Here is a 13,176-nt window from a genome sequence, read left to right as displayed (position 1 = left end):
ACACCATAGGACTGTACTGCCCAGAGACATCAGATGGTGTCTTCTGTGGGCCAATCTGTGACCCCCACGGAGTTGCACACAAACACGCACACACACCCCTGACTCAGAGATGCACATAAACAAGCCATGGAGAACACAATCTGCGTCTTTGCACCTTTTTGTCACTTATCTAATGTCCTGTAAGTGTGAACACACACACATTCAAACAGCCAGAAGAACTTCAGCTGCAGAGCTGCAGGGGATCGCGGGGTTAATAACGTCTTCAATCATACATCCATGACACCCATACTGACTAATACACACACACACACGAAGATTCCTATCTCTCCTTGCCTCAAAGGCCAACACAAGGGTGCCCTAATCCCGTCTCAATAGCTGTGGGGGAGTGTGTGTGTGTGTGGGTGCCACATGGGCTTATATGGATGAGATGGTATGCTCCATGGTCTTGGTCCCCAAACATCCCCTTTTTCTACACACAAACCTCAAAGGCTGCTAGGTTGTGTGGGGCGCCACTGTGTCCGAGACATACTGAGACAGATAGAGGTTCATTATCATTTACTAGGAGATTGAAACAGCAGGAGAGAGTCACATGGAGTGAGACACACAGAGAGAAAGAGGTGGAGAGAAAGACAGGGGGAGGGGTGTACAGCATCGCATGTTTAATCAAGTGTCATGTATTATATTTCAAAATGAATTTGTCTTTGCTTAACAATACAATTTTTCAAACAGAAAAACTATTGTTTCAAATGTACTGACACAAAAGACAGAAAAAGGTAGAGGGCACAGATAGAGGCAGAGGATGAATACTGTAAGTTAGTAATGCCTACGCTTCAGTGATCTCAGTGTGTATAGGCTATGTGTGTGTATGTGTGTGTGTGGTATTGGGGTGTTGGGGTTCTGTAGAAGGCACCTTAAAGCTCATGCCCTCAGTAGTGGAAAAAAAGCTCTCCTCAGAAGTTGCCTTGCGCTCTCCCACGCTGCCAGGATCAGAGAGAGTGGTCAAACATCAGCTACCTTTACATCCACACATTGATGTGCCCATTACCCAGAGACCAAGATTTCAGAAAGTCACATCCTAAATAGTTTGTAACATTTAGCAAGTGAAAAAGTTTTTGAAAGTATTCAGATAGCGTTTAGAAAAAAACAAATGAAAATTATTTTATAAACCATCATAGTACAGTCACATATTGCACTTGTTTGTGCTTTATTGAAAATAAAAACTAAAAAAAAAAGCCATTTTTGGTCAATTTATTTTGTTTTTAACTGTGGATGCATTCGTCCATCTTTTTACTGGTTTACATTTAGTCAATGCAAGAAAATGGTCACACAATTTTGATCTGAATTTAATTAAAACACTTAAGAACAAACAGAAACTACTGTAAATAAAGCAAAATTGCTAATTGACTAATTAGATTTATCATTTTTAATCCTAACTGTGTGACTAATATCAGCATTTCACAGCTTTTTGTGTACGTGCTGGGAGTGTGTCTGGGGCACTACACGCAGATGACGTAAATAAAGACATTCACCCTGCAAAAGAAACTTTAGAAGCTAATTAACAGTCAATCAATTAGAAGGCCAGTGCAAAAGTGCCTACAGTTAAAAAATAGAAAATTAAAGTAAGGATGGTAAAGTAAAAGATAAAGAGACAGAGACAGAGACAGAGAGAACTGAGGGGAAAACAGTGAGGTGCACAGAGATAATTGGGCTGTCCGGAACAAGGGCATGGAGAGAGGCCTCCAACGCCTCTGTGTGTGTGCGTGTGTGTGTGTCCCATGAAAGAGTTCTCTTTTCTGACAAATACATTGTTTTGATCAGTGTGTGTGGGGACCGCTGTCTCTGTGTGCTGTTCCCCTCTGAGACCCGGTCCATGTGTGAGCATGTGTGTGTATATGTGACCCATAGTGAGATGACAGAGTCGTAGAGCATCCTGCCGTGACGCTTTGTCTCACAGAGAGCATTTGATCCACTAGCGCACAGACACACAGACATACACATACACACACAACCCTGGGAGGCCTATGCTGGGACAGCGAACACAGGGGAGAGAGGGATGAGAGGAGAGAGGCAGGGTGAAGGTTAGGACTCTGAGTTTGTTACCACCCCACAGAAAATTAACTTTTTCTGCTTTTTAATGCACATCAAAGCAGTTGTTGCATGCCTTTATGGAGAACTGATTTGCAGTGCTACCCTTGTTGATAGTGAAAACTGGAGAAGCATGTCTAATTGTTTCTTAGTAGTAGTAGTAGCAAAATTATTTGCAAATGACAGAATGAGCATTTCAAAATGAAACAAAAAGGGGACTGTGTTTACCATGCTTTGGGTTTATTATCTTCTCATGGCCAGTAGACAAATATAAACACCATCAAAAACATATTAGACAGAGACTGCTTTCAAATATGACTGACAAGGAGGGAGCGAGCTTCAGTACTACTGTATGATTTTAAATGAGAAGCGGCAGGTACAATGCACACCTTGTGTTACTGCAAATCTGTAAAATTACAGATGAGGAAGAAAAATAAATAATCTGTATTTTAAATATCTTAAATGCAAAATAATGCATGTATGGTAATGGCCAGAAGGGAGGCAGGAGGGAGTGTGGACGCATTGATGAAGATAAAGTCCACACTGCAGTCAGACTCATCATTACAATTTCAGTACCAGAACTGCTCTGCTGCATGCATGCACGCACGCAAACACACACACACACGCACATATCCTAATTGCTCATGCTCTATCTCTCTCTCATTCTCAGTTAATTGACCAGAGGAGAACGACCAGGTGGCTTCATCCTATTTACATCAACACACACACACACATTTACGCTGGCTTCATCACACAACCCTGCAACATGCAGCAGGACATAAATGAGCTCCTTGGTTTGTGTTGGGGATAGATCCCTAAGGTGCTTGCCATTCCTTATTACACCCCACACACATATGCATGCATTCACACTTATACCTCTTAACCCTTTCTCAGGCAGAGCTGGGAAAATCCTTTGGGTGCCCAGCTGCCAGAGGCCCCAGACTTGCACCTTCCTTCTTTTTGGTTGTCCCTTGGTGTCAACCTTCGATTACTGTACCTTACCTTCCTGATTGACCACACCCTCATTCACTGTGTAAGTGAGGGTGTGTGTGTGTGTTTGATCCCTTGCATTCAAAAGGCCAAAAACCAAGTATGGGATTGATGTAGAGGACAGTAAGGAAGGAGGGGTAGCATGAGAAAGAAAGAGTGTGGCGAGAAGAATGCCATGAGGGATGATGGGATGGACGAAGAGAGAGCAACAGAGGTGTTGGGAGAAAGAATGAGTGCAGCAAAGAAGAGAGCAGTGGACGGAAGGAGGAGGAGTATGCACCTCTCTGGGGGGCTCACTCAAGGTGTGTTTCCATGGCAACCAGGGGTGGGGGGGTGTAGAGGGTGTGGAGGGGGCGCCGATGCAGGGGGGGGTGTCAGCTTGACCCATTGGTAGTGTGGGGGCTGGAGAATACACATACACACACACACAACCTGCTGCAGTGCTGGAGGGGTCCCAAGAGTGCCCCCACCTTTACTCACCCTCTCCCTCTCTCTCATACACACAAACACACACACACACACACACTCAGAAAGAATGCTGCAGTGCTGAGGTCCCGTGAGTATCCAACACCCACACACACACACTCTCCCTCCCTTCTCTCATCTTCCAGTTTCCCTCTCTGTTTCTATCACTCTCTGTGAGGTAATTGTTAATATCTTCATCATTTGCGTACACCTTATTTTGCAGTGTGGGTTTTAATATCTAGTAGATGGGTAGATGGGTGGCAAACTTTTATTCAGAAGAATCTCATATGATCTGATCAACTGAAACTAACCATTTTTGCCCTATTAGTTCTTTTACACTACAAACAAAGACTTTCACTTTCTTTCTTTCCAGTGTGATTGTGATGGTATTAGGTGTATAAAGAGGGGATGATAGAGGACAGTCAGTGATTAACCTGATGACTTCAAACATGCCTTGGCAACAGCTGCTGCAGAGCTATACTACACATCTTGAAGTTGTGCAATAACTGCACACATCGAAGCTCAGACAGCTGTAAACAGAAATGTGGCAATGTTCTTTCAATATAACAACTTTTTGGTTTTCAAAAGGCAAATATTGTGGAAGTAAAGGTCCAAATGAACAAAAGGAAAGATCATAGTTTAACAGAAAATCTGCCTGTACTACAAACAAAACAACAACAAAAACAAAAAAAACTGATCCTCCATACATGAGTGAGTAATAAAGAAAAATGACACTCTGATCATGCTCCTCCTTCCTCCAGCTCTATCAATGCAGGATACATTCCTCATCTGCACATCTGACATTACCCTTTAATAACCATTTCCACTGGCAACTCATTTTCACACACACACACACACACACACACACACACACGCACACACACACACAGAGACAGACATATTATTGGCAGACAAGAACAGCATATGGTGATGACCAGTTTGTGCACAAATTGAGCATATTTGTGTAGTGCAAGAGTGCATGTGTGCTTTGGAAGGAGACTGTGTGTAATGTGTGTGTGCGTATAGCAGCTTGGATTTTCCCTATCAGATTACATAACAGTAGGAAGCTGGAGCGCTCTGTTCTGTTGAAGCCAAAAGCCTTCTCACTAATACACAATCACATGTGCTTACACACACATACACACATCATACATCATCATTGTCTCTCACTTTCACTCTCTAGCTGTGGGTTATTTAAAGGATACAATTACATTATAAATGTAATTTTTATTCAGTAGAGCAGCTTTATTAGTTTTGGGGCACGCTGCTTATATGCTGCTATTTCGATAATGACTTCTTGTTTTTTACATTTGTACATGAGTGAGTAATAAAATCATTTGGTGCTGTTCATGTAAACAACAATTATATTGTAAATGAACACTAGTGTGATGTAAGCCATAAGTCATAGTGAATTGTTTTATAGGTTATTGTTCTGTTGCACAGACACACACATGTTGAGAAGTTCACACAGTGAAAAACAACAGACTTGCACAAACACACCAACACAACATGTTCAGTGTCATCAGGAGAGCACTTGACTGTTACAACAAGCAGCTGACATGTAAGTCGTTGTATTATCATACGTAATGAGACTTTAATTAATATTCAAGCAGCAGAGGCGCACACATCATCGCTCTGGCCTTGGAATCATTGCTCAGGACTTTCACAGGAAAACAGGGAATTACTGTTTTCTCCAATAAGCACACAGAAAGCTCGTAACACACACACGCGCGCACCAATACACACACCACTTTTTAGCTCGTTAGCAGGGATGAGAGTAATGAATGCAGAGTATATTTGTGTTTAGAATCTTAATTGAAAGCTTGAAAGTGGCCAGGAGGGAATAAGCCTAATCACTGTGTGTGAATAAACCATCAACACACACACACACATGGACAGACAGACACATACACAAGCTTGCCACTCCCAAGGATGAAATTTAAAACTGAAGTACCTGTCGTTCTCTAGTCATCCATTCAGCACCTCCCTCTACCCTCACTTGTCCTTTTTCTCCTGTTTTTTCCTACATTCACTCTATTCTCCAATCTGTTTACATATGTAAAACACAACCATAGCCCCCTGGATGCACATTAGCTGTACGTGGATGTGTATTAATCTGTGTTTTGATGCTGGTTAAAGCTATAGCAGACATCCACAAGGAGTTATAAAAGGCTTTATGGTGGGTTAGGGCATGTCCTAATTAATTACCGGTATTATTTTTTTTTTTTACTTCTACTACTAGTGATGGTGAAACAGAAGACTTTCCAATTTTAAAATTAAATCATTGACCACCATTTCACTGCAAACAGTAACAAATTCATTTTCACTTTAAATCCTTCTTAAATATATTATGAGATATTTACTCTAGTTCATGGAATAAACATTGGTTGCTTTAGGCGAAAAAGTGCCACACACACTAAGACAAATATACACATTTAGGGGCAAGTTAGATTAAATCTGGATCACAGTGTGGTATGATAGATAGGAACACACACGACCATCCAGGTTAGAAAGCATGTCTGTATCCAGGGCTAATCACCAAGGCAACCATAATCAAGACTGATCTAGTTGTCAAGGTGATGGAGAGAGGGTCACCCCTGACCGTCTTTCTTTTTCTCTAAAGGACTTAATCACTGCTAGTATTGTTTTCTATAGAAATATTCAAACTAAGAACAGTGATGCAGGCAGAGGTGCGAGACAGCCATGGACACAGAATATTAGGAACGGGAGCAGCAGAAGTGTGTGTTGATTAACAATTCAATAATTGTTCCTTTTTGGTGCTAAATTGAACAGAAATGTGTGTATGAGTGACTGTGTTTACCTACCTCCATCTAATCCTACCCTGCTGTTTATGTGTGTGTGTGTGGGTGTGTGTGCTTGTGTGTATACAGTACGTCTAACTCTACCAGAGTGTTTGTGTGTTTCTTTAATCTGTGCTCCCAAGGGGAGTCAGAGGGAGCTAGCAGGCTTATCCTCACTGAATCTCTGCATCCAAATACCACTAAAAAGCCAATCTCCATTCCACAACAACAACATTAGCACACACACACACACACAGGAGAGAAATGCCTGAGGGACACGCTTAATTTTCTGTTCACCAAAAACTCCACCTTAAATGCACATCCCCTTTCAAACATACTATTTGCTATGTGCAATCGTATCTAATAAAGGAGTTAAATACAAGTAAGTAGCTTGTGTTATTCACACTTTTCAGGCTCTACTCTGTATAGAGCAGGTCAAAATACCAGCCTCCTGAAGATGCCATATTACCTATTTTTAAAAAAGTAAAATCCTAAAATAACATACCAAGTTAATTTAACATGTGCATACAACACTGGGTTTCTTGACCCACACATCTCACTGTGTAACCGCAAAATGTGACCCGTAAAACTGACAGAGGAAGAGAGAAGGAGGAGGAGTAGAAGAGCAGAGCCAATAAGAGCTCACAGCAGGATGCTAATAATGCAGCTCCAGCTGTTCCAGTTAACCTGCAAACTGCCCATCTGGACTCAGGGAGAGAGAGGAGAGAGAGAGATATAAAGAGAGACAGTGAAACAGGGAAAGATGGAAAGTAAAGAAGAATCTAAATGTGTGCTATAAGAAGCTGTAGCGCTAGTAGTTAATAAAAATGTATCTCTCAGAACTCATGGTTGTTTTGTTAAACCAAAAACCTGATAAAAATCTGTATGTCAGAATTTTAAATGTTACCCTTCTGTCAGTTATGTGACAATAAGTTGTTCTTATGTTGCATCATATCAAACATGCAAATGATGAAAACAAAACACATACAGAGAAAGAACAGAGGCAGGACAACGGAGCTGGCTACATCCTCAGCTGTACTGGGGTGGACAAGTGGACATGGATATTGAAACACACACACACTCAGTAAGAGTGACCTTGGTCCAGCCGTCTGTCCTCGCCCCCTGCCCTGGCCAGCTACATCCCCCACAGAGCCATCCTGCCTGTCTTTCTCCCTCTCTCACACACTCACAAACACACACCACAGTGCCATACGATGGCCGTGCCAAACTGAACCACGCTGTGGTCATAGAAACAACACAACAAACAGACTCAAAGATACCAGGATAAAGAGTGGAAAAGGATAGAGAAGCAAGCAGCGACTGAAATCAAAATGTTTTTTTTTTATTGATCCCAAAAACACACACCAAAATACACTCAACTTTAACACAAACTACACAGCTAGCCAAGTCTAACCTTCCCTAAAGCACGAATGTATCGCCCACACACACACACACACACACACACACACACACATAAAAGCAGATAGAGTGCAGAATAGCATGCTAATGAAGACACTAAATCACTACTAGGTCATGTGTGGAAAAGCCTGCCAGATACCTGCAACCATGGTTTGAGACCTCCCTCAGCCACACACTGTGTATGTGTGAGTGTGTGTGGGTGGTTGAGCAAGAGAGATTGAAGATGCCTGTTGGCTGTTAACATGACTGCTACAAGAAAACAGAGCAAATACTGAAGAGACAGAAAATGGTAAAGCTTACAGTAGCGAGAGAGCGTCTGTATTTCAATAAAGATGAGCAGTGGGTGGATCATGAAGGCCGACAGAGGAAAACAACAACAAAGTTAAAGTGGCTCTTCTCCTAAACTACATGTACAAAAAGAAACTATGTTTCTTTTTCATCATTCTTACACAAAAGTTCTATATTATTGTTAAAGTCTGTATATTTGTAACTGGGTGAATATGTGCATGTGTCTGAGCTATCAAGCTAACAGCTAATCAAGGTAAACGTTTAGTGAAAAGGCACCTCCAACTGGGAGAACCAGGTAATGATCAACCACACAAGAAGCACAATCACCCCTGAATCACCAGGGCCAGCATGGCTACCTTTATAAAGGAACAAGCTGACAATTACATGCTTTGAGTCATGACGAGCAGTTTGACCTTGTAAGATTAAGGGCCAATATAATCTGAATTTATTATTATTACTCGTAAATTATTTTATCTCTAAGGGCCTATACGTTACTGTGTAATAAATGGCTTAAACTTCATGTAAGAGTCTTCAATTCATATTGACAGCATGCAGTGTATGAAGCACACAGTTGTACAGTAACAGTGATAGAGTACCTACATCAATTTGTTGTTCAAAACTGTGAATTGCTGGTGTAAGGTGGTGCATTTTATCATGAGCGAACATTGACAGAGAAATGTGGCTGAGATATTTTCAGCACAGGTACAATTGATTTTATCTGAATCTTTACTAAAAATGTAAAGATTTCTTTCTGTGCACAACATTTTATACCATCACACTTTAAAAGTTTATATATACACAGTATGGTAACTATCAAATCACACCATATCCATAGAGGAGGCCTGTATATAATCAATTACAAATATAATGTTGCTTTAAGTTCATAAATGTATACTGTATAACAGTGTACCCCCATAAAATACTGTGAAATTTCAATGTAGTGCATTTGATTAATAAAATAATAGGTTATTTGTGCTCACAAGCACACACACACACACACACACACAAAAAACCTAACAAAACCACACACTTCTTACTTCTGTCAGCCTCAAATACAAACAAATAAATAAATGAACACACAGTTATTAATTATTCTGAGGCAGGAATCAAATATACATGCGTCTAGAGATTTTTGTGTGTGTGTGTGTGTGTGAGCACTGTGTGTGTGTGTTTGTGTGTAGACTTCTAAACAGTCTCCCCAAAGATAGAGACAGAGAGGCAGACCAACAGAGCAACTGGCAGATAAAAAACAATAAAGAAAAGATATCTAAAGCTAATTAAACTGTCACAGTCAGTAATGTAACATTAGTCATTGTCCATGCATGTTTTGCAACGTGCATATTATAAATCACATTCCAAAGGTTCAAAGGCCCTGTGTAATATATAGGATTTAGGGCAGGGATATGCAGCTTACGGGGCCCACTTTTGCTAAATGATAGTAGGACAATGGCCACCAAACAAGAATATAAACAAACAAACAATATAAGCCCCATAATTCTTTACAATCATTTATTCTCAACTGGCTTATGAAATAATCACTAAGGTCTCTTCTTACAGAGATCGACATGGTCATATATGGCAACATGAAGCCAAATTTTTATTGGCCTGCTAGTTTTTATTGACAGATTTTATTATTTTTTTTTTTTCTTTGTCGTCTTACATAAATACAGCAGGATTGCACAGGTCAGATGTGTGTGAACACACAGAAATCCATTTGTGGTCTTCACAGATTGTTGAGATATTATTCTATCGTAGATAGGATGTGAGAAGAAAAATGAAACTGTGTGGTGGTGGTTTCTTCCACATGCTTAGAAAAGAAGTATGAGGTTGGTTGCAGCTGTCTCACCACTAGATGGCGCTACATTCTATGAGCTGGTCCTTTAATGTATCTGATGTTGGGGGTTACTCCTGAATCTTGTAGACCCAGAGAGTCGATTGAGTTACATGTCACAAATGCAACAAAACTTAAGCCTACAAGTCCATGTAGACTAAACATATCACCTTTAACACTAATTTATTCATCATCTTGTGTGCAAAGTACAGTAAATTCAACACGACAGTAAGCTTTTAAATCTGAGACTTGTGACACCGATGGCAGAGCTCCTGTAGTCGGCAAATTCAAAATGTGTCTCTCGTCTGCAGCTAATAAGCATAAAAAAGCTGATAGAGGCTACATGACAGCAGCATTTGGATTAAACATTCAGCTTGACACACACACTAAAATGCACATCCACGCGCATGCATAGACAAGTGCTCAGTTAAACAGTCCTCCAGTCTACTTAAGAGAGTTCACATGCAGAGCAGAGTCACAACTGGGAATCGCAGTTTAGCCCTCTTCTCTCACTCATCGGCTCTGTCTCTCAGTCTCACAAACAGCCAGACATGCAAGAACACACAGATGTGTTTATATTCACAAACCCTCAGACAGTCACACACATTTAATACACGGCCATTCTGTCTCTCTGTCAAGTCTTCATGTTGTACTATTAATTACATTTGACACTGCTTCTTGCGTGTGTATGGGTGTGTGTGTACAATATGTCTCTTGAGGCTGGAGTAGGGAAAGTGAGGTTCAAAGACCCCCTGCCAGAATGCTAAATCAATATTAATACATGCTCACACACGTGCATGGTTACACAGGCACACACACTTCCAACAAAGAGATGTCAGTGCAGTGGTTAGAGGGCATTGTTTCACTGTCTCTGTGGTGCTCTCCTTCCTTTCCATCAGCCTCTCTTTTCTTTCTCCACAGCTACTCTTCATCTTTTTCTCTCCACTGCAAACCTTCTCTTTGGATTCCCACACAATAAATACTGCTCCCATATGCTCTGTGATATTGTTTGTTTGAGAAAACAAACAAGACAAAAAAATATTTACAAGATGTAAATGCATTTTTGATGGATGGGAAATGGAAGAAACTGCATTTGGGTCTTTTATTATTTGACTTTGAGTTTGTCCATATATGTCTGATATTGTCTATTTGTGTTTCTTTTGACTCAGTGTGAGTTCATACAGTAAAGAAAAAAAACTACTACTAAAGCAGAAGATTCACAATACTTCCCACTTTGTTACTATTATGCCATCTTTCCACATTGTTTTCTGTCCCTGTCACTGTATGTAATTGTATTCTAACACTAATTAACTGACATTATTCAGATATAGTGTTTACATTTATTGCTTCTATAACCATGTTGCTGTCTGCACAACAGAATGGCACTAAAATCCAGCTGGTGAAGAGGAGCAGCCTACAATCAGGCTCACTGTATTATGCTAAACTGTAATGGCCAACATCTGTGTGCCTATTGCTGGCAGGGGGTTGTGACAATGTAACACTCGGCTCTATTGTTCATTCAACAATGCGTTGGTGTTAACAATTACGGGCTGATGTGAATCATACACTTGTTTGCATTAACTGGAGCGCACACATACGCAAGTGAAAATAATTGACTAATTTGTAGGTACACAACAGCTGGAGTTGGAGACACATCACCCATCCCAGCCTTTTGCTAATTGCCTCTCCACCCAACCATGCTTGACCAAACATTGTCTCATGGCTGACTTCATGGCAGAGACTCTGTGAATGTGTGTGTATGTGTGTGTGTGTAAGTGTGTATCAGCATTTATTGTTGTCTATTCTCTTTGTCCTTTGTCACTCTCAACACTCAACAACATCAAAATAACATCTGTCAACTTCTGTACAAATACACCTGACGGACACAGCTGACGTCTCGACACACAGACACACATGCTAACAAAAACACTCCACCCCTCTAAAACACTTAAAGCCAATGACTTTGCTGCACAGTGTGTGTGTTGTATGTGTCTCACTAGAGCACATCTGGGTATAGTGTGCTTTCTCCGCTCCAGATGTGTGTTTTTAACCACCCCAGGCTATATCACACCTGGACACCACAGAGACACACACACACACATACACAACAAAAACAAAAACAAATGATCCATGTCACCAATAAACAACCAAAATCTGGGAGTTTCTCTGAAATTCATTGGGGCAGGACATCAATACCAGCTTACGATTGATGTTTGTGAGTTCATAGTATGATTGTAAGATGAATGAATACGTCATTGTTTGTCATCATACACACTGAGAAAATGACTTAACTTCAAAATCAGCACAGTTTCTCCGTTGCCTTCCTCTACATCTCCATGAAAAGGCATGCGCAAAGGAGGAGGCACTACCTATGTGGCCCCAGGAAGCGAGGCTGAGGACCCTCCTAATGACTTAATTGAGCTAATTAACAATGATAAGACATCCAATCAGCATGCTGGCTTCCTGAAGGCTCTTGTTAGAAGCTAATTAAAGAACCAATCACAGCAGGAGAAGGGATGGTGCTGCGTCACAGTAGCAGGGCAAAAGATTAAAGACAATAGTTCTCTGCAAACACTTTAGTTGAGGTTTTTGAGACTGTAAGTCTAAAAACACAGGCACATACATTTTTTTTATCACCAGTGTAATACTAATATATTCAGTGTAACAGATTTAAATGATATCTGGACTTTGAATTCATGTGCAATGACCAAGCACAGTGATAGAAGTATACAGTATAATTCAATTCATTCTATTTATTTGAACTTTTTTCTTTTTATAACTTTTTCCTCTATCATCTCTTTCTCTCTAATTACTTTCTATCCAAATCTTGCTGGGGTGAAGTGCACCTCTTTGTGTGCTTCTAGTGCTTCTGCTCCTGCAACAACTGCAAATATTTTTGTCACAACTTGCAAGTAACAGTAACAATTATCGCCAGTACTCTTGTACATTTCCGCCGTTTTCTCCATCATTACCCCTCATCATCGCACCATTTTACCTCTGTCCTCTCTCTACCCATCATTCCCTCTCTCTCTCACTTCCTTCTCCTCTCCCTCCCCATCTCTGTCTTCCAGGGGTACTGCTCATGCAGCATGGAGTCCTCTCTCCCTCTCTCTCAATCTGGGCTCCATGCTGTGCCAGTTTAATTGCAACAGCACCCTCGTGTGCCAGTTGGGCACTGTGTGTGTGTGTGTGAAGGAGAAAGAGGGAAGAGATGGAAAGAGAGACCTCCTTAGAGTGTTCAAGGATAAGCAGCAGGGTGCCGGGGCCACCTTCCTCGCTCCTCCTTCCACCTTGTTT

At 40.9% G+C, this 13,176-nt stretch overlaps 1 protein-coding gene across 1 annotated transcript in view; it reads right to left on the bottom strand.

Annotated features, from left to right (window-relative positions):
• The window catches only part of znf423 (zinc finger protein 423), a 112,704-nt gene that overhangs the window by 14,789 nt on the left and 84,739 nt on the right, over window positions 1-13,176 (bottom strand). The window lies entirely within an intron of this gene.

Source organism: Parambassis ranga, chromosome 6, assembly GCF_900634625.1.
Source record: "Parambassis ranga chromosome 6, fParRan2.1, whole genome shotgun sequence".
NCBI lineage: Eukaryota > Metazoa > Chordata > Actinopteri > Ambassidae > Parambassis > Parambassis ranga.
This window is presented reverse-complemented; position numbering and strand designations above follow the sequence as displayed.